The following is a 23,174-nucleotide window of genomic DNA, read 5'->3' as shown; positions in this document are numbered from 1 at the left end:
TGGTGACACCCTCTGCCTACCCTCTCAGTTGAAAATAATAAACACTAAAGTCTCCATTTCCTCCCAAGGGTTGTCCAGTCTCACAGACAGGACCCTTCTCAATTGCACTAATTCTGTCGAATCATCTCTCCATTCTCTTCTGTCTCCTAGAAGCCTTTTTTTTTTTCCTCTATCACACTTAACCAGTTGCCAGATTCTACTGTTGTTTCCTCTGCATTATCTTGGAGAGATCTGCTCCTTCCTCTCAGTACAGCAGACAGAAACCTGAATTAGAGTTTCTAGTCTTCGACTAAATTGGCTATCATTTTCCTACATGCCACAGGTTCTCAAAGTCCTGTTTGTTTTTTTAATCGGTTAGTATCACCATTTCTACTCACTTTTTCTTTACATTTTCTTCCAGCCTTTCTTTCACTTTGCACTCAATTCTGTTTCATTTGTATTTGGTTTGGAGACCTTCCTCCAAGACAGTCTGCAAGCATTTTCTGTCTCCTTCACACTCCTTTCCTTTACAACCCAGTTGAGAGAATTTCCAACCCTTTATAACTAACTTGACTTATAGTCTGAAGATGGATCAATGTCTGCACTTCCAGGACTATGACTGACCTGGCTCAGAATCATCCTAGAAACCTGAAATATGGCTAGGGCATCTGAGGACTTGAATTTTCCATTTTACTTTTAATTTAAAAAGCACATGTTGTCTAGTGACTACTGTACTGGACAACACTGTCTAATTCTAGGACCTCAGCTATCGAATAGTGCTATGAGAGTTCAAACTATTAAACACAATAAGTTTTCCCAAGGACCTGAGAAAATACTTAAAACCTGGAAATAGTTTTAGAAAATAACAGCAAACATCAAATTCAAAATTAATAAATGTTCAAATATTGCAAAACATATGGTGTCAGTTTTTTAAAAATCTTATTTAAGGAATCAAAGAAAATTGCGTTATGTTTCCACATAATTTGTTTATTTTTCCTCTTCACAAGAATTCCAAGTATACATAATAATTGCCAAGAAATCAAATCATAGCCAATTGCAAATTAAGTGAGTTTCTCATGGTCAAATTCTATGATAAACAAAACTGTAAAAACCTCTAAAAATACTTTTAAAACTTTTCTTGCTGCGTCGGATCTTAATTGCAACATGCCGGATCTTTGTTGTGCACAGGCTCTCTAGTTGGGGTATACGGACTTTGTTGCTCTGGGGCATGTGGTATCTCAGTTCCCTGACCTGGGATTGAACCCGTATCCCCTACACTACAAGGCAGATTCTTAACCACTGGACCAACATGGAAGTCCCTAAAGACCTCTAAAAATTTTAAAGAAAAAATTAATATTTAATGTGTAGTCTATGTTTGGTATGATATGAGATAGGGCCTCTACAAGTGTGTCTAATGTTCGAAAGTAACCTACCGACCTACCTGACTACAAGTAGGTTCCAAACCATGCACCCAGGCTCTTCTATCCCTTTATTCAGGCCCATCCTTAACATTTACAGGACAAAGCAGAGCTTAAATGGAATCTCTTGCCACAGGCCCACCTTCCTCCCCATTCTACTTCATCCTGCACCAAGATCTCACGCTCTGATGGACAGCAAGGTACAGCCTCCTTGCTTCCAGAAATCATCCCAGGAATGTTCACAGCTGTGGCCAGGGATTGAACCTGCATCTCGTGTCTCCTCCACTGGCAGGTAGACTCCTTACTGCTAGTACCACCAGAGACAGGCTAAAGAGCCTCGACTTGAAAGTGAAGTCCTTTAAAGCATGGGCTCTGGATAGTACTGTTCTTACTTTTCCATACTCCCATCATAGACTTCAAAACTTCCTAAAATATTTTATTGTTTGTATTTTATCTATTAAGAAATAAAATAAAAAATAAAAAAATAAAATAAAATAAAATAAAAAATTAAAAAAATGTATATTGCTACCACTGGACTCTCTTCTCCTAGGTAGCACAGTAATAAAGAATCCGCCTAAATAAATGCTGGAGAGGGTGTGGAGAAAAGGGAACCCTCTTACACTGTTGGTGGGAATGCAAACTAGTACAGCCACTATGGAAAACAGTGTGGAGATTTCTTAAAAAACTGGAAATAGAACTGCCATATGACTCAGCAATCCCACTTCTGGGCATACACACTGAGGAAACCAGATCTGAAAGAGACACGTGCACCCCAATGTTCATCGCAGCACTGTTTATAATTGCCAGGACATGGAAGCAACCTAGATGCCCATCAGCAGATGAATGGATAAGGAAGCTGTGGTACATATACACCATGGAATATTACTCAGCCGTTAAAAAGAATTCATTTGAATCAGTCCTAATGAGATGGATGAAACTGGAGCCCATTATACAGAGTGAAGTAAGCCAGAAAGATAAAGAACATTACAGCATACTAACACATATATATGGAATTTAGAAAGATGGTAACTACAACCCTATATGCAAAACAGAAAAAGAGACACAGAAGTACAGAACAGACTTTTGAACTCTGTGGGAGAAGGTGAGGGTGGGATGTTTCAAAAGAACAGCATCTATACTATCTATGGTGAAACAGATCACCAGCCCAGGTGGGATGCGTGAGACAAGTGCTTGGGCCTGGTGCACTGGGAAGACCGAGGAATCAGGTGGAGAGGGAGGTGGGAGGGGGGATCGGGATGGGGAATACGTGTAAATCTATGGCTGATTCATATCAGTGTATGACAAAACCCACTGAAATGTTGTGAAGTAATTAGCCTCCAACTAATAAAAAAAAAAAAAAAGATTTAAAGAATCCGCCTAGCAATGCAGGAAACGCGGGAGACTGGGGTTCGATCCCTGACTCAGGAAGTCCCCCCGGAGGAGGAAGCCACTCCAGTATTCTTGCCTGGAGAATTCCATAGACAAAGGAACCTGGTGGGATATAGTCCATGGGGTCACAGAGTTGGACACGACTAGAACACAGCACACCAGTGGACTAATAGCAGATTTTTCCTGTTATGATACCTAGAATAAGAAGAATCCCAATAATAAAACAGCTTCTGGCTTATAGCAGATACTAAATAAATATTTGTTGGAAAAAATGATTATTTCCACAACAATTTCCTGTAAAAGGATGGCATTTACATTAGAAAACACATGGTCTTTGAAACTGGATAAACTTAAATCAAATTCCCTCTCATCCAATTATTAGCCATGACCTTGGTTGGTGGGGATAAAACTAAAATCTAGTTTAATGATATTTCCTTCATTTCCTTCAGATTTCTCGCCTTTTAAATTTTTCCTGCTTTAGCATGCTCTCTCTTGTAAAACTGTGGTTTCCTACCTGTTAGTGGGTTGCCAAATCAACTTAGCATTGTAGTTCCCAAAGTGTTATCTGTGGAACCCTGGCAGAAGAGGGGTCTCAAGATATTTTCAGGAGATTCACAAAGCCAGCACCACTTTTCTGATGAAATAGATGGTGATATTAACAAATACAATTTTCAGATATTATATAATGAAATGTATAAACCATCTGGAAAATCTTTATAACTCAGTGAACCAGTATTTTCCAAATGACTAATGCATGACATTCCAAAATCAAGCATGGGTAAAAGATCCATTTAAAGTGCAAGACAAGAAAATGTGCTAAAAGTTCATTGACACAGTTTCAGATTTCATGATGCAAGCGACCTTTAAGAAACTATTAATACCAATCGTTGAATTTTGGTGTAGTAACAAAACATACACATGATTACTTTTAAAAGGCTGTTAAAACACTCCTCCCTTTTCTACCTACATATCTGTATAAGGCCACACTTTCTTCATATTCAGTCTACCTTGAACAACACAGGTTTGAACTTCGAGGATCCAATTATATACATATTTTTCAATAGTAAAGACAATACTACTACATGGTCCATGGATGACTGAATCCATGGATGCAGAAGAACTGCAGATAAGGAGGGCTGACTGTAAGCTAAGTTCAGATTAACCTCTGCGTTGTCCAAGGGCCACCTGTACTTTGATTTAAACAACACATCTCAACCAGCTGAACATAGAAACAGATATGAAAATCTAGCTGTCTTATACATTAAAGGGATTTTCAAAAACATAAGACAATGTCTGTTTTCACTAATTTTTGCATGTTTCCTTAAGAATATTTTTCATTAAAAATAAACTATGTCAGCCTATATTAGGCTTATTATTGTCATTTTAGATCAAGTAAATATTTTTTAATTATCCATTTTAATTTACAATATAGCAAATCAATAGATGTAGCCATGTAAACAAAAGCTTTTTAGGATGTTGTTAATGTTTAAGAGTGTAAAGAGTTCCTGAGACCAAAGTGTTTGAGAACCGATGATTTAATGGATTGTGACCAGTATTTTTTTAAATGAAATAGAATATAAAAGAATGCTATTTTTATATTATTAAAATTATTTTTTACATTAATTTTAAGTTTTTCATTACATGGATAAGCATAGTTTATTAAAACCTCATTTCAGTTATGTTGATGTGTATATATGCATACTGGATCACAAGATGAAATTTATTTTTTACTGTTGCAATCAAAATGTTTGGGGGAAAAAATGTACTAGGTCATCTTCTCCTTAAGAGCAGGAACTGTGCTTTTTTATATTTCTAGGCCAAGCTACTTAGCACAATGTCTGACACATATACTGACTCAATAAATATAGAATGGATTCTCTATTTCTTTCAATTTCCACACCTTATGTATCAGCAAATCCTGTTGGCTCTGCCTTGAAACTCTGTTCAGTATCTGACCACTTATGCCAAATTCATGCCACTCTCTTGTTTCTGCCCTGCATTATTGCAATGTACTGTTTATCCTTGATTCAGCTTTTTTGCCAATAGCCTATTTTTCATACAGACGCTAGAATGATCCTGTTGCCTGTCTCTGGTGTCAACCCTTATTATTCCTCTCCTTTGCTCTCTCCCCTCAAGCTACCCTGGCCGCCTCCTTGTTCTTAGAGCATGCTGGCCTCTCACTAACAGATTTCATCATCATAAATTCTCCATTTGCATCTCCAAGGACAATCAATTAGCACCCCTTCACAGTCGCCTTTTGCCACCTGCTTCCCTACATCACATTTTCCACATCTTCGGATGAATTTCTCCACTCTCCCCTTGAATTGCCTACATTGCCAATTGCACTCATCTTCTTAGTGCTGTGTGAAAATGGTAATGGCCATGCATTACCTTAACTAAATGCTAATGAGAACTTGGAAGAAAGCACATCCATAAATCAGATGTGAACATAAACCAAAGGGGAACTTGACTGAGGTAATGTGAAATTCAGTAATAACCAAATAGTGTTTTCTGGAATAAAAAGTAAAGTTTTTCAAATGAACCAAATCTAAATTAGACAATTGAAAAGTTAGAAAACAGAAATATAAATAGATATTTTAAAGAAGTAATTTCAATAAACTAATCCATGTCTTAAGAGAGAGCTATGAGTTTATCTATGAAGCGGTATTGGAGAAAGACACGTGACTAGGGTCACAGAGGTGCTGACTCTCTACCTTTTCCTGAATATTAAACAAATTCTTAAAGTTCTTGTTTTAAAAATGATGTTCGTCTTGCAGTCCATGGGATTGCAAAGAGTCAGACATGACTGAGCAACTGAAATGAACTGAAAAGTTTAGACGTTCAATTGTTTGAGCAACTAGGCTTTTAGAAATTTTTTATTTCACTATGCTTCTATGTTTTCTGAACATACACAGAGCCTCCTGTCAAACGGAGGTAATAAACTCTTTTTTTCTAGAAGTAATATAAGACCATACACTTAATTTCTTAGTAATTCTAATCCCTTCCTTGAAAAAGGCTTGCCTTGATAGCTCAGTTGGTAAAGAATCCACCTGCAATGCAGGAGACCTGGGTTCGATACCTGGGTTGGGAAGATCCCCTGGAGAAGGGAAAGGCTACGCACTCCAATATTCTGGCCTGGAGAATTCCATGGGCTGCATAGTCCATGGGGTTACAAAGAGTCATACACGACTGAGTGACTTTCACTCACTTTTCTTGGAAAAATTACAGGAAACAGTAGACTTAGTAGTTATTTCTCAGATAGCAGCGAATAAACTTTTTTCCTATACATGACTAACTTTTGGTCCTACTCCAGCTCCAAAATGATTATAAACCTCATCTGATTTTTGCAACATTTCTTTCACAAAGTGCTTTGTGAATTCACAAAGTAATTGTACTTTGTGAATATTCTTAAGGGCTTTAAGGGACAGAAAACAAAGCTGGAAGAAACTTTTATCATGTGTTTGATAAAGGAAAAAACCAAAAACAGAAAGTGGGGGGCAAAAAGAAAAACAATGAATATTCAGACAAATATGTTTAAAAGTGCATTAATTAAGATGGCTAAGGATAAAAAGAAACCAAATTCACAATTAGAAAGAAAACCAATTGGCAGCTTTTTTAGACCAGTCCACACTGGAGTCTGACACTCACTGATGTCATCCCAAGCCTGAGACCTAGTCCTACATACTTTGCAAGTTTATTGTTTCAACTCACTCTGGGATGTCCCTAATCTGCTTTTTTCCCAACTCCAATGCCCGGGATGACCCATGTTCTTAATCAAGACAGGATGTGGGACTGTGGCCAGCATAAATCTATTCTGGTAGAACAGAGATATTGAGTTCAGGGATTAAGAATGTCCAGCATTGTAGCATTATTGCCTTAACTAATGTTTTAGTGAAAGAAGTGAACCAAAATGATAGCACATAGAAGATGAATGGAAAATATATACTAGAAAAAAATAAGACTACATCAATATTAATGAGTAATAAACAGGTAGTTAATTATTTCTCTATTCATTCTATTTCTTATTCAACGATCATCTATTACATGCCTCCTGCTACTGTGAGAAAAGCATAGAAGGAATAATATTCTTTTCCTTAAAGATTTTACAGTCTGCCATCTGATTGTACCTGCAAACCTCAAGTTACAAAAGCTAATAAGTTTAATAAGTTACTAATAAGCATAAATAATTATGAACAAGTTTACTATTTAATACCTCTTAAATCTTTCAAATACTGCAGTGAACATGTAAGACTAATATCTTATCAGAACTTTCCAGACACAGAAATCAGCAAATGGGTGAATAAAATTCATGAATAAGGGGGATAAAAGGACAAGATTAGAGCACAAGAATTTGACAGTTTGGGGGTTGTGAAATCATAGCTGGTCTATGAATTTGGGTTGCTGCATTTTTAGAATAAAAGAATTGGAAGCAAGAGGAATAGAATGTAGAAGCAACAGAAACAGCGAATTCCGTAGAGCCACCTAAAAGTACAAGCTCATCTAAAAGCATGATCTCGTTTAATCTTACAGGAGCTCTATGATGTCTTCCCTGCAATTAAGCTCAATTTGCAGCAGAGCGAAGTGAGCAGCTGAGTGCCCTTGGTCATGCAACGGCTGAGTATGCGACTGGGGATCAAAGACTCCAACATCCTCTCCCATCATAAAATGTACTGCTCCTAGGCTTCTTTGAGCCCTGTCCTAATCCTGTTTTCCTAATGGCTGTTTTGTTTACTGAATTTGTCAGTGCTTTGTTTTCCTGGCTAATATGATTTGCACCACAAGAAGCACACAGCCTATAAACCTGGCTTCTGTCAGAGCCATAATGCCAGTGGACCCACAGCATCAGAGAGCAGCTGTGTTATCTCCCCAAGTCACGAAATCCCCCCAGGTCTCAGCATCCTTGTCTGTAAAACTCAGGGGTTAGATTAGATTATCTTTGAGCTCAAGGGTTCTGTTGCTGATTTTCCATTCTGGGAAAAAATTATAGAAGGCACAGATGCTTCCAGAATATAATTGATTAAATCTCACTAGATCACTTTTATTCAAGAACAAGGTCCAGAAAGATGCTAACAAACATAAAAAGAAGAAGAAGAAAAAAAATATTCTCTTTGTTTCTCATCATCCAAGAGTACTATCTGCTTTTAGACAGCTAGAAAAAGAAAACATGCAAGTCTGAATAGCAGAAATTAGAATTTGTGGTAAAATATAGATAACATAAAATTTAAGTTTTGACCATTTTAATGTGTACAGTCCTGTGGCATTCACTACATTCACATTCTTGTGCAATCACCGTCACCACCCATTTTCTTCCCCAACTGAAGCTCTTTAAACATTAACTCCACATTCCTCTTTTCCCCAGGCCCTGGCAGCGATCATTCTACTTTCTGTCTCTATGAATCTGACTACCCTAGGAACTTCATTGAAGTGAAATCATACAGTACTTGTCTTTTGGTTATTGGCTTTATCATGTCACATTTTCCTTCCATTTTAAGACTGAATAATATTCTATTGTATGTAGATACCACATTTTGTTTATCCACCCATTTGTTGATGAACACAGTTGCTTCCAACTTTGCTCTGTTGTGAATAATGCTGTACTGGATAGGAGTGTACTCAGTTTGAGACCTTGCTTTTATTTCTTTGAGGTATAAACCCAGAAGTGGAATATCTGGATCGTATGGTAATTCTATGATTAATTTCTCAAGGAACTGCCAGTAGTTGCACCAATTTATATTCCCACTAGCAACACACAAAGATTCTAATTACTCCATATCCTCCCCAAAACTTGTCATTTTTCTGTTTTTTTTTTTTTTTTTTTTCAAAATAGCTATCCTAATGGATGTGAAGTGGTATCTCATCGTGGTTTTGATTTGCATGTCCCTAATGACTAGTAATGTTGAGCATCTTTGCATGCGCTTGTTGGCTGTTTGTATATCTCCTTTGAAGAAATATTTATTCAAATCCTTTGCCCATTTTTAAAATCAGATTGATTGGGTTTTTTTTGTTGTTGTTGAGTTATTAGATTTCTTCATATATACTCTAGTATCAATCCCTTATCATTTATAGGATTTGCAAATTTTTTCTCCTACTCCATAGGCTGTCTTTGTACTCTGTTGCTATTGTCCTTTGACCCACAAAAATTCTTAATTTTAATGAGATCCAATGTATCTTTTTTCTTTGATTGCCTAGGCTTTTAATGTCATGTCCAAGAAATCATTGCAAATTCAATGTCACGAAGGTTTTCTGAAACTGCTAGGTGTGATTTCCAGGATTCCGAAGAGCTCTGGTACCACAGTCCTTTATGTCACAGAAAGGAATTCAGCAAGAGGCAAAATGATAGATAAGAGATTTATTACAATAGGACACTTACAAGGTTCACAAGCTGGCAGACAAATGTTGCACTGCCCTGAGTGCTCAATGGGATACATTTTTTTATAATCAAAGGAAGAGCGGGGAGGGGAAGGAGACCTCCTTCGTCTTTCTTGAGTAGACATTATGCTTCCATCATGAGTTCCTCCCCTAGGTTGGACAGGGGAGTTTTCTTGTTCCTATATGGTCAGGCCAGCATTGTTAGAGCACTTTGGAAAAATTATCTTTCCAAATAATTGGTCTCAGTACAATGAAAAAACTGAACTGAAACTTCTGAGCACTTGAATTTAACACTTTCTAGGATCATATAAATATTCTATTAATATGTGCTCATGCTCAGTTGCTGAGTTGGGTTCATCTCTTTGCGACCCCATGGACTATAGCCCACCAGGCTCCTCTGTCCACAGGATTTTTCCAGCAAGAATATTGGAGTGGGTTGCCATTTCCTCTCCCAGGGAATCTTCCTGACCCAGGGATCGAACCTGAGTCTCCTGTATATCCCGCACTGTAGGCGGATTCTTTATCGCTGAGCCTCTGGGGAAGCCTTCCGTACAATAAGCATCTTTCATTTTGAAAAAGTCACCTTTCCACAAATGATTGTTTTTTGTATGAACAGAGCATGTCCTGAGGTCATTAACTTGATGATACCACTGGGCAGGTTATAGGCCTTATTCTCTACTATTGTTTTATTGTTTGAGGGACATTGAGCAAAGAGCATATCTTACGGGTCAAAGAGTATGTTTTGGGGTTCATTAACTCACTGAGCTCACTGGAAGGATATAGGTCTCATGCCACCATTGTTTCATTGTTTTGGGGCATGTCTCATGTTTCTGTTTTATGGTTTTGTCGCTAAGCAAGTTAGCTTGATTTTTATTGTTAGGCAAGCCAATCTGGCTTTGATGCTAAGTGATTTGTTTTGCTTTATGAGTTAAGCAAGCCCACATTGTTTCAGAATTTTCCCTTTACTCTCTTGAGTGATCATTAATCTTACTGTGGTCTCCCAAAGCCCCTTAAATTTCCTCTTTATCTCCAGTTCCCTAATGAGGTTTCTAAGCTAACTATTTGATTATCCTACTCTATCCCTATCATTTGTCTTCTAAGAAACTTGTAATTGTAGCTGTTACGTTTATGTCTTTGATCTATGTTAATTTTTGTATATGGTATAATGTGGCTCAGAGGGTAAAGAATCTACATGAAATGCAGGAGACACGTGTTCAATCCCTGGGTCAAGAAGATTCTCCTCGAAGAGGGCATGCCAACCCACTCCAGTATTCTTACCTGGAGAATCCCACAGACAGAGGAGCCTCGTGGGCTATATAGTTCATAGGGTCGAAAAGAGTCGGACATAACTGAAGCAACTGAGTATGCACATAAGGTAAAAATACAACGTCATCTTTTTGCATGTGTATATTCAATTTTCCTAATATCATTTGTTGAAAAGGTTATCCTTTCTCCATTAAGTAATCTTGGCACTTTTGTATAAAGTCTTTTGACTTCAGCATTTCTTTCTAGGCTCTTTATTCTATTTCATTGATCTATATGTCTGTCTTTATGCCAGTACCACACTGCTTTGATTTCTGTGCCTTTGTAATAAATTTTGAAATCAGGATGTATGACACTTCTAACTTGTTTCTTTTTTAGAAGACTATTTTGGCTATTTGGGGAAAAACTAATTTTTAATAAGGAAGTAACGTCACTTAAAAGTAAGATAAGATAATGATTTTTATCATACACATACCATAAAATAGTCTATTCATGAATGAATGGGAACTTGTTCTCAAGGAGCTAGTTTTCTGCTGGAAGAATGTCTTCTAAATAAGATACAAAGTAGAAGTTCAGTGAAACAAACTAATAGCTAAGAAATGAGGAAAAGTTGAAAGAAATGAGAAACTATTTCTGGTGAAGATTAAAGAAGACTTCCTTGAGGAAGTACAATTTGAACTAGTTCTAAAGAAATAGGAAACCAAGATGAAGCAAGGCATTTTTGTTGATTAATTGGTTCTTCTACTGCTGTTTCTACCTTGTTTCTATAGGCAACGAAGGGTGTTTTCAACTTGTTTTTACATTACTTTAAAAGCTGTGATTAAAAAGTAAACACACATAACTGCTTAGATAATATCCTATATATTGTCTCCTCATATTCTTTCCCAATTTTGAGGAAAAATTGCATGAGTTTTTTCAAATGCTTTCTAAATTAATGATTTTTTTTAAAAAACCTTATTTAAAAATAACCTGTGCTTATTTAAAAAGACTGTCAAAGCACATCATCAAAGAAAATCTATAGATGGCAAATAAACTCCAAATCATATGTTATTAGGGAAATGCAAATTTAAACAAAAAAAAATTCAACTATACATCTATTAGAAAGGCCCACATCTCAAATTGTGACAAGGATATGAAACAGCAGAAACTCTCATTCATTGCCAATAGGAATGCAAACTAGTACTGTCATTTTGGAAGACAGTTTGATGGTTTTTAAAAACCTTATATTCTTTCCATATGACTCAGCAATCATGTTCCTTGGTATTTACCCAAAGGAGGTAAAACCTCTGTCTACACAAAAAGCTACACGTGGATGTTTGTAGAAATTTTATTCATAATTACCAAAACTTGGAAGCAATCAAGATGTCCTTCAGTAGGTGAATAGATAAATAATTTGTAGTATAGCCAGACAATGGAATATAATTCAGCACTAAAAAGAAATAAATCTGAGAAGCTAATCTGAAAAAACTGCATAGTTGGAGTCATATGACACTCTGGAAAAGGCAAACCTATGGAGACAGTAAAAAGATCAGTGGTTGCCAGGTATTGAGGGGGTGGGGGAAATGAATAGGTCAAGCACAGAGAATTTTCAGAGTAGTGAAAATACTCTGCATGATATCATAATGATAGACACAGGTTATTGCATTTTATCCAAACCTGTACAATATACAGGACCAAGAGTGAACCCTAATGTAAACTCTGGACTTTGGGTGGTTATGATGTACCAATGTAGGTTCATCAGTTGTAAAAAATGTACCTCTCTGGTAGGAAATATTTATCACTGGGGAGGCTACGCATATGTGGGAGTATATGTAGGTAGACGGGAAGTCTCTGTACTTTCCACACAATTTTGCTGTGAACTTAAAACTACACACACAAAATAAGTCTTTTAATGCCTATTTTAAGTTTTTGTTTAAGATGACAAAACCTTTCTGAACATAGTGGTGATGGTTATATAACATTATGAGTATACTTAATGCCACTGTATTGTACATTTAAAGATGGTTAAAATGTTAAAATTTATGTTATGTATATTTATCACTAATTTTTAAATCCTGTTTATTGTCTCAAATACAAAATTTTGCTAAATGGAAGCTTCCTACAAATGCACAGAATAAAAAATATTACATGTAATTGAAGACCTGTGGGAAATATGAAGGATATGATAGCAGACCTAGAAATATTGGAAATTGCTGCTTGTACAAGTGACTTTATGTTCCAGGGCAGTAAACTGATAATGTGTCATTCAAAGAAACAGAAGGGCTTCCAGGAAATTCAGGGAAGGTTACTAGAAGATTTTAATTTAAATGATATATTTAAAATCAATTAAAGAAAAAGATAATTATCTAATTCCTCAGGATAAATCCCAGGAGATACATACCCAGACTGGAAAGTCAGATAGGTGAAATAATTTTTGACATGAAAATAAAGAGATAGAACCTGTGCTTAGTTAAGATTTTGCTCTCCAAGAACCCAGAGGACTAGAAGAGAGGATGCAGTTCGGGCCTGGGGATCACCAGAAAGGACCCCAGAGACATTTGGCCGTCTCTTAACCGTGAATGAATTCTCCCTCCCTTGTGACTTCTCTCAAAGATGAGTCACAAGTCCAGTCTTCAGCTCTCCCTGTCCTAAAAGTCCTCAAACAAACATTCTCAGTCCAAAAGAAAGGATTATTTTGTACTTATAATGATGACCACGGACCAGGGAGAAACAGGGCTGTAAGGCTCTCAGTCCACCCATAGTAGGCGTCCAGTATTTGCAAGCGCCAGGGCCAGGATGGGAGGAGGGGAAATATTACAATGGGTCAAAAAAGAAAGGTGGATCATGACGGCTATATTCACTAATCTGATTGAGGGGATGGTTTCAATGATATATACATATGTCAGTTTCATCAAATTGTTCTACTTAAGTATGTGAGGTTTAATGTATGCCAAAAATTCTTCAATGAACCTCTAAAAATAAATGTAAATAAAATGAATGCATTTCAATGAAACATTTTTTTAAAAGAAGTTGCTCTTTCAGATTCCTTCCCACTGAAGTAAAGATTAGCTTGATTAGGCTTGATTGGGCTTGACTAGATTAGGAGCACGCTTACACATTTACCAAGTATCAGCTAAGACCCACTTTGTGTAGCGAAGAAAATGAATAGGACAATGTCTTTGAAGAGCTTTTAGCATAAAAAAAACTTGACACACTTGGTCATTGCAAAACAGTTCAATAAGTATTAGAGTTGCAGTGTTTTCATTCACTGGGTAACCACAGATGAAGCAACTTCCATAAACCCATTCTAGGATTTGGAAGGGTATAAATGAGTAACATGCTTTATGCTACTGTGGAACCCCAGAAGTGAAGTGCAATGAGGTGAGAAAAAGTGAGCAAATATGTGTATAACACTCAGCATTACTGAGCCCGTTCCATATTTCAGTCTCTGTCTGAAGCACTTGGCTTCTGTGAGCTCACTGAATCCTCATCAAATTTCTTTGAAACAGGAATCAACATTCTCATTTTAAAATGGAGGACTCTTAAGGCAAGAGGTTAAGTAATTCACCCATCTAGTTACATCATTTTCAGTAGAAGTATTTCTGTCAGATAAATAAAATCCTTTTTTGTTGTTGCTTAAAAAAATAGCATCCACATGACAGAGAAAGGTTATGTACAGAAAGAGATCCCTGTGGACATACTACAAATATGATTTCCTCTGGGCGACCAGAGTAAAAGAGAAAAAGAAATGATTGATTTTTATCCTGCATTTTGTAGATATAGTTTGGATATTTTGATTACAGCGGCCATGCATTGTTTTGCAGCAAAAACAAAGGCATTTTCTAGGGTCACTCAGCGGGAATCATTCAAACTCTTGAGTCTTCTTACTGCAAATGTTACCCCCTTAAGCATCATATTGCTTTCTGTCCCAACTCCAGTATAACATATGTAGAAGACAAGTCTTTGCCCCCTTTTAGGTCTCAACCCCCTTTTAAGTAATTCATCAGAAAACATTCTTGAGCCCCTGTTGAACCATAATGAAATCCTGTTTACTGAAAGAAATGTAGGAAGTGCCAGTGGTATTAAAACATGCCCCGGCGCTCCTCCCTAGCCTTCTGAGAAGGATGCTAGCAGTCCCTCAGGAGCTCTGGGTTGCATGGGAAGATCTAGCCTCCCGACTAGACTCACTGGGGAAATTGAGCTCTGATTGCACTCAAGCAGAAGATCTACATTGTTCTTTGCTTTGTAGTTTGCTTTTGGATTTATTTCCTTGATAGTTGGAAGCAGCTTATCTATACAACTCTCCAAGATTTATTTACCACTGTTTCAGTAATAAAAGAGACTGAGAAGAAAAGGAAACAAATACGGCAAGTCTACATTTGCAGAATTCGTTTTCTCTGCAGGGAAACAGAAGGCTCTTTCTGTAGTCTCCTCCGTCTAACTTGGGTTAGAATTGTCTTCCCTTATAAAACAAAATACTGGAAAGAAAATATAAACAATGCACATATAGTTAAAGAGAACAGTAAATACATCAATATAAAATTTGGAAAGCCCATTTGACGGTTCCAGCCATAAAGTCATTCTCTTTCTATATTTAGTTATCAGAACAGGGATTTTCATTGCATACACATAAGAAAGACTTTTGAACAGAAAAGGTCAAACTGGAAGTGTCAGGGGATTGAGATATGACTTTAAAACAGCAGTAATAATAGTTTTTAAATGGTAAACTTTGTAATGCATGAATGTGCTTGGAAGTATTGTAGTCTAACTTCCCTTGAGTGTCCTTGCTCTGCTTAAGTAAAAGCAAGCAGCATTGGATCCATTTTCTTTTTCCCATGAGCTCGCCTTCTCTAATTAAGGGAGATAGTAATGGCACTTAGATTTCATCTGATCTGACTTTAGGTAATTATGGTTCATTGCAGCAATTACAAGTTACATTTATAATGAACAATAAAGGGAGAAAACCTTTCAAATTCAGTTTATTAAGCTTTGGAAACCTTCAACAGAACGAACAGTCAAGATATATTTACTGGACCATCAAATATTCAGTGAGAATGTCGAATTAAGTCTAAGAAATTTATGCCAAAGGCTCTCTTTATACTGTAACTCTAAACCCATTTTCTCTACAATCCTCCCCTAATTTAGCCCAGAATAGTCCTGCCATTCTAATGCTTCCTCAACATTGTGTATAGTTCACAATATTAGTTTGAATTGTCCATAAAATATGGCTCTTTTAAATAATTTCATGAGATTTCTTTTCTGTGTGAACAGTCATGTATATGTACATTCTATGAAGGCAGAAATCACCATCTCTATTTCTTTTGTTTCTTTTTGTAGTTTCCATGCAAAGTCTTCTCTTGTCCACATGTCTCAGTTAAATTCCTTCTCTATGAGGCCTCTCCATCATCTCAAGATGCAGCTGGGACCCTAGTTCATTTCAGAAGTTTTTCCTGTTTTCAAGTTCATTCTAAAACTCGATCCTTCCTTCTATGCAACGCCCACATTTCCAGCATCTACCACTTACTTCCCTCCTGTAGCATAATGTCTCACATTATTAAGAACTGTTAGTTCCTTAGAAACAAATAAACAAACAAAAAAAATTGGCCCATCTGCCTGCCACATATTATCAAAATTCACCCATGCAGCCAAAGAGTATTTATCAACTTCACTTTAAAAAATGACCACACAGAACAATAGCTCTTATAAGTTCAATCTTCTAAACATTGTCACTTCTTGAAGAATTAATGTACATCTTCAAATCTTCTATCTATAGATGGAAGACTGATTGCTCATGGGATGATTTTTTGCTAAGTTTTCTCTAAATCCTGATATTTTAAACAAATTTTTGAGTCATACTTGTTAACTCCAAGTGAGGCACACATGAATAGAAATTCATTTGAATTTTTTCTCCTATTATTTTTTCAGATGCTGTTTATAACTGATGTGGTAAATTTTAAAACTTTTTGACTTAAGTTTTTGTTCAATATTTGATATTTAGATCATTGTGCTATCATGAGAAAGTATAATTTAATAAGTTCTGCCTCTGATATAGGTTCTTTTGCTAAGAAATTCTATTTTTAAAGTTATGTAACCTTTAAGGAATAGTGTTTTAGGCCCTATTTTTGGGGGGGGGCGGAAATCTGGTTAGATTTTAGAACTTGAAGCTAAGATAAATTATTATATTTTATACCCTCACATGCCAAGAACTCACCAGAGTCTTCTCTTGGTATAAAGGCTTTCACCACTTTTCAAAGATGTTAAATTAATACTTAAGATATAGTCTTACTATGGCAGCTGGCTATAGAGCTTAAACTGTAAATTCCCAAATAATAAAACAAAACAGTGGACTTGTAATTGTGCTGACCTTTAAATCTTTGCAACATGCCTCCCTTTTGAGAGAAATCACTTAAAAACCAAATTAATCTCTTTGATACATCTACAGAGTACTTTCTTGGATAAGGCCCAATATTGACTGGAGTGAAACCAAAGTCTATTCTATAAGGAGGAAGAGTCATCAAGAGGTCCTGAAGTCTCCTTTAGAAATACAAGGCTGAGTTCAGGACAGTCCCCCATATCAGTGATGCTCCTGGCCCTGCTAAGGGAGTCTGCCTGGCTATCAGCCCTTACTATTAAAGCAGCCCATGGCCAATCACTCTTTTATTATGTTTGGTCACCCTCCAGACACACCTTCCAATGTTCTATGTTTACTCTCAACTACATATATTCCTTTACATGTTTTGGCACCTGTAGACACAATCCCAGAAACTCAATACATGAAACACAGCCTTCATACATGTTTAATTTTCGACTCATCTAGGCTCTAAAGCTAGTTAATAGTGTGAAGGATTTTACAAATGGATCAGGTAAAACTGCTTTCTTTCCAGTTCTAAGTAAAGTTTTCCATTCTATTCCTGTCTGAAAGGGAAAATCCATAGCAATAAATCAAGTTAGCCATTGTCCTTGTCCCGTAGGTCTTTCTTAGTCTATGAAATTAGTGTTTTGAACACTAAGTATTTCAGTTTGGAAAGAGCTGGATTGTTCTGGTTCAAGATGGCAGTCTGGAAAGAACCTGAACTCACCTCCTTCCAGAGAAACACTGAATCAACATCTATAAATAGAACAATTTCCTATGGGAAAAAAAAGCTACAAACTGTCAGAGCCACACCTTCGCATTGGACAAACAAGAGGGAAGCCACAATAAAGCAGTCGCTGTCGGGACCACCACTATATCATGTGGCTACATAAGCCAGCAGGGCTTATGTTCATGGGTCCTAAGGGGCTGCACCCAATGAAGAAAGTGATCTTAAACAGTTATCACCCCTAGTGCACTAGAGATGATTGTAAGAGGAACGGATTCAGGAGCTCAGTCTTCCTGCGGAAGAAGTCTATTAGCTTATTATCATAACTGCAGCCCGAGGGGCAGGCTTCTAATTAAACACATATCTAAGGACTGACTGTAAAGCTTTTCTGAGACCTGGGAGGATGGGCAATCTCTTAACACTCACCCTTGGCCACACTCTAGAGCACCAGTCTCTCTCATTTGCCTCACTTCATTTCATCATATAGGCATCTTCTCATCTCTCATTACGGCCATAAGAGTGAGTATAGTACCATGGAATATTCTGAGAGAGAGAACCACATTCACACAACTGATATTACAATAGATTGTTATATTTGTCCTGTTTTATTTTTAGCTATAGTCATTAATTCTTACAGTGCCTAAATTTATAAATTAAACTTTATCATTGGTATGTATTAAGGGAAAAACCGGCCTCCCTTGTGGCTCAGCTGGTAAAGAATCTGCCTGCAGTGTGGGAGACCTGGGTTCGATCGCTGGGTTGGGAAGATTCCCTGGAGAAGAAAAAGGCTACCCACTCCAGTATTCTGGCCTGGAGAATCCCATGGACTGTACAGTCCATGGGGTCGCAAAGAGTCGGACAAGACTGAACGACTTTCACTCACTCCATGGCAAGGGAAAAACATAGTATATACAGGGTTCAGTACTATCTGCAGTTCCAGGCGTCCACTGAGGGTCGTAGAATGTATGCTCTGTGGATAAGGGAGGACTACTGGACTCTATCAAGCAAAACTATCAATCAGAGTTGAAGGAGAGGTTTAAAGTTTTCCAGACAAGTGAAAACTAAAGCAGTTCATCACCAGTAAATTGATCTAGCAAGAAGTGTTACAGGAAATTGTTTTAAGTTGAAAAGGAAAGATGTTAATTAGTAACAAGAAAGCATATGAAAGTCTAAGTCTCACTGGTAAAGGTAAATATATAGTAAAACAGTAGTGGGTTAATTACTTATAAAGCTAGCCTGAAGGTGGTTAAAAGACAAAAGCAGTAAAAATAGCTGTCCGCATGCGCGCTAAGTCGTGTCCAACTCTTTGCAACCCCATGGACTGTAGTCCACCAGGCTCCTCTGTCCATGGGATTTTCCAGGCAAGAATACTAAAGTGGGTTGCCATTTCCTACTCCAGGGGATCTTCCCAATCCAGGGATGCAACCCGTGTCTCCTTTGTTGCAGACGGATTCTTTACCACTGAGCCACCAGGGAAACACAAATGATAGGAAAAATGGACCAGATGGAAAAATAGCTTAATTTGTAATATTAAAGGGGTAGAAGAAAAATTGTGCGAGTTGTTATTGAACAGCTCCTAAAGAGCAACAAGCACTTCTTATTCCGTTAAATTCCAACAGTACAGTGATCGTGGTGATGCTTTGAAACTGCAGTTGTGGTATGAGTCCAATAGGACTCAATTGATAAGCAAATTATGTTAAAGAATGCATGCACACACATGACTTTAATAAATGGTGCATTCTTTAAACCTTTTCATTGCTTGTTTAATTTGTCTCTAAGCAGCAAAATTATAACCAAAATTACACGGCAGTTTTGCTCACCCTTCTGTTACTCATCTTTCAACCTAAAGTCCTTCAGTTTCAGGATTACAAGTAATTATTTCAAAAGAAGCTATTTCTCCAATCACCATCATTTTATTTACAGTTGAGCTAGTAGTGTTAAGAATCATTCCTTATGGGCCTGACTCCAGTCCTACACAGAGGGTCATTCAGTTGAATGGTATGCTCACCCATCCCTTGTTTCATCCCCAGCACTGCCCATGAATCAAGGTCCCAGGAAGAGTCATTAGTCGTCCTAGCCTCTCACATGCATTTTGCTGGGCACGCTGATGCACACTCCATTCTGGAAAACACTCCAGCTTCTGCAAAACAGCGTCTTATCTAACATTTACATAATCTACCTACATATGCCTTTAAATCCACTGGCTTATATAGTTCCACTTAAATGCCACAGAATTGAGATCTTTTAAATAAAGTGTGCCTGAAGTAAATGCTGTAGCAATAAAATAAACAGGTCACACACGTGACGGCCACCATGCTATCATGCAGAGCAATGAAGGCGGGCATTCCTGGCAGAGCTGAGGAATAGCCAAGCTCACAACAGCGTTTCTTTTGAAAATGTGTGGGCTGCTTCTTGCTCTGCACTCTAACTACCCTGCAGAAGGTCAGGATTTAATTTGCCAGCCTTCCATTTCAGGGTAATTTGAAGCATGCTTCTTCTGCTCCTCCCCTCCCCCAGCGTGATGAAATGAAGTCCATAGAGCATATTTCCACGAGAAAGAGACATCTGTAGTTGTGCCATTACACAGGCGTCACCTCAGCATTCCTTTCTACCTACCAAAACCTTTTCGAAAAAGGGATTCATTTAATCTCCTTTTTTTAATGTGACCCAATATGTTTTCACAAATGGGAGGTTTTCTCAAATGTGGCATTCATAACAGTCTGCGTGGGTTTGTGGGGCATGAGTAAATCAAACAGGGAACCTCACCGTTTTGACAGTCTGATTTAACTGGACCATTTTAAATCACTGTGAGCAGCAAAAGCAAATACAGAGAAGCCGACCAAGGAATTTTTAGGCAGGTCCAATTGAACCGCATGTTTATTCACACAGACAACCTCAATCACCTGAAAAACTCTGAATTTAATAATATTTCATGCTTTTAGGGATTTCATTGGCCATGTGAAAGACAAAAATTACACTGTGCCTCACAAAAAGAAATATTTGTGGTTAGCACAGATATGCCTGCATGGGGTCTAGCTCCATCACTCCCAGCCTTAATCACCATATCATCTATCCAAAAATCCCTGAGAGTATGTTTGGGCCACGACTAGATTCAGTCATTTGATTAACTCCATAGGAAGCTCGATTCATTGAAGTTCATTTGAGTCAGTCTACACTACTGATTTTCTATTTAAGCATCAAAAGGCAAATGAGTCAATTGTGTTTCGTGTAGAATAATTAGCTTGTAATCTGTGTATTTTGGCTTCCCTAGTGGCTCAGATGGTAAAGAATCTGCCTGCAATGCAGGAGACCCAGGTTCGATCCCTGAGTCAGGAAGATCTCCCGGACAAGGGAATGGCTGCCCACTCCAATATTCTTGCCTGGAGATGCCCCATGGGGTCATGAAGAGTCAGACATGACTGAGTGACTTTCACAGTCACATTCAATCTGTGCATTTAAATAGAAGGCTGACTTGGAGGAACTAGCTTTGATCAGGCTTATTCAACCAAAACAGATTCAATTTCCACCCTAGTCCTATAATTTGGTGATGTCATTAGTTGATACTTCAGTTTTGTGTTGCCAGGACTTAGTCTTCTGAAGATGTATTCCAGAATACCTGAGGATCCCAAAGGAATAATCCAGCAAATGTGCTTACTCCAGAAATCGGTTAGTAATTTCCCAACTGCTCTAGAGAAAAACAAACATTTTGTCACATTTTGTAGCCATCTCTTGAGACTTAATGGTTCATGTAAAGAGAGGAATTGGTTACCAAGTAATCAAAGAGACTCTTTACTGTCAACTGAAATGGACGGAAGGTCTAAGAGTTAGAAGGACATCTATATCCAACATGACATATGATGAGAAAACACAGATCTATTGTTCTCCCAATTCCACAAAAACACCAAAAGGAAAAAACCTTGTTGAGAAAAAGTAAGTACAGGTACAAAGAGAGAAGAATCTATTTGATAGAAAGATAAGAAAAAATCCACTTCAGGAATCTTTAATATATGAAGAGAATCTCTCTAATGTTTTAGAAACTAGATTCAATGAGGCAGGAAGCCCAGGCACGAGGAGATATTAAAACATTGTCCGTGTCTAAGAATTCATAATTTTATATTCAGATAATATACTGTAACAGATTTCATAATAGCATGAATAATTTTCACATCAAGTTAGCAAATATTTTTAAAAGCTTACTGTGTTGGGTTCGAAAAGGACTGAAATGGTATGGACCTAACAGAAGCAGAAGATATTAAGAAGAGGTGGCAAGAATACACAGAAGAACTGTACAAAAAAAGATCTTCACAACCCAGATAATCACAATGGTGTGATCACTGACCTAGAGCCAGACATCCTGGAATGTGAAGTCAAGTGGGCCTTAGAAACATCACTGTGAACAAAGCTAGTGGATGTGATGGAATTCCAGTTGAGCTATTTCAAATCCTGAAAGATGATGCTATGAAAGTGCTGCACTCAATATGCCAGCAAATTTGGAAAACTCAGCAGTGGCCACAGGACTGGAAAAGGTCAGTTTTCATTCCAATCCCAAAGAAAGGCAATGCCAAAGAATGCTCAAACTACCGAACAGTTGCACTCATCTCACACGCTAGTAAAGTAATGCTCAAAATTCTCCAAGCCAGGATTCAGCAAGACATGAACCGTGAACTTCCAGATGTTCAAGCTGGTTTTAGAAAAGGCCGAGGACCCAGAGATCAAATTGCCAATATCCGCTGGATCATTGAAAAAGCAAGAGAGTTCCAGAAAAACATCTATTTCTGCTTTATTGACTACACCAAAGCCTTCGACTGTGTGGACTACAATAAACTGTGGAAAATCCTGAAAGAGATGGGAATACCAGACCACCTGACCTGCCTCTTGAGAAACCTGTATGCAGGTCAGGAAGCAACAGTTAGAACTGGACACGGAACAACAGACTGGTTCCAAATAGGAAAAAGAGTACGTCAAGGTTGTATATTGTCACCCTGCTTATTTAACTTATATGCAGGGTACATCATGAGAAACGCTGGGCTGGAAGAGGCACAAGCTGAAATCAGGATTGCTGGGAGAAATATCAATAACCTCAGATATGCAGATGACACCACCCTTATGTCAGAGAGTGAAGAGGAAATAAAAAGCCTTTTGATGAAAGTGAAAGATGAGAGTGAAAAAGTTGGCTTAAAGCTCAACGTCCAGAAAACTAAGATCATGGTATCTGGTCTCATCACTTCATGGGAAATAGTTGGGGAAACAGTGGAAACAGTGTCAGACTTTATTTTTTTGGGCCCCCAAATCACTGCAGATGGTGATTGCAGCCATGAAATTAAAAGACGCTTATTCCTTGGAAGGAAAGTTATGACCAACCTAGATAGCATATTAAAAAGCAGAGACATTACTTTGCCAACAAAGGTCTGTCTGGTCAAGGCTATGGTTTTTCCAGTGGTCATGTATGGATGTGAGAGTTGGACTGTGAAGAAAGCTGAGCACTGAAGAATTGATGCTTTTGAACTGTGGTGTTGGAGAAGACTCTTGAGAGTCCCTTGGACTGCAAGGAGATCCAACCAGTCCATCCTGAAGGAGGTCAGTCCTGGGTGTTCATTGGAAGGGCTGATGCTAAAGCTGAAACTCCAATACTTTGGCCACCTCATGCGAAGAGTTGACTCATTGGAAAAGACCCTGATGCTGGGAGGGATTGGGGGCA

The sequence above is a fragment of the Cervus canadensis genome, chromosome 20 (genome assembly GCF_019320065.1).
Source record: "Cervus canadensis isolate Bull #8, Minnesota chromosome 20, ASM1932006v1, whole genome shotgun sequence".
Lineage (NCBI taxonomy): Eukaryota > Metazoa > Chordata > Mammalia > Artiodactyla > Cervidae > Cervus > Cervus canadensis.
Note: the sequence above shows the minus strand (reverse complement) of the source record.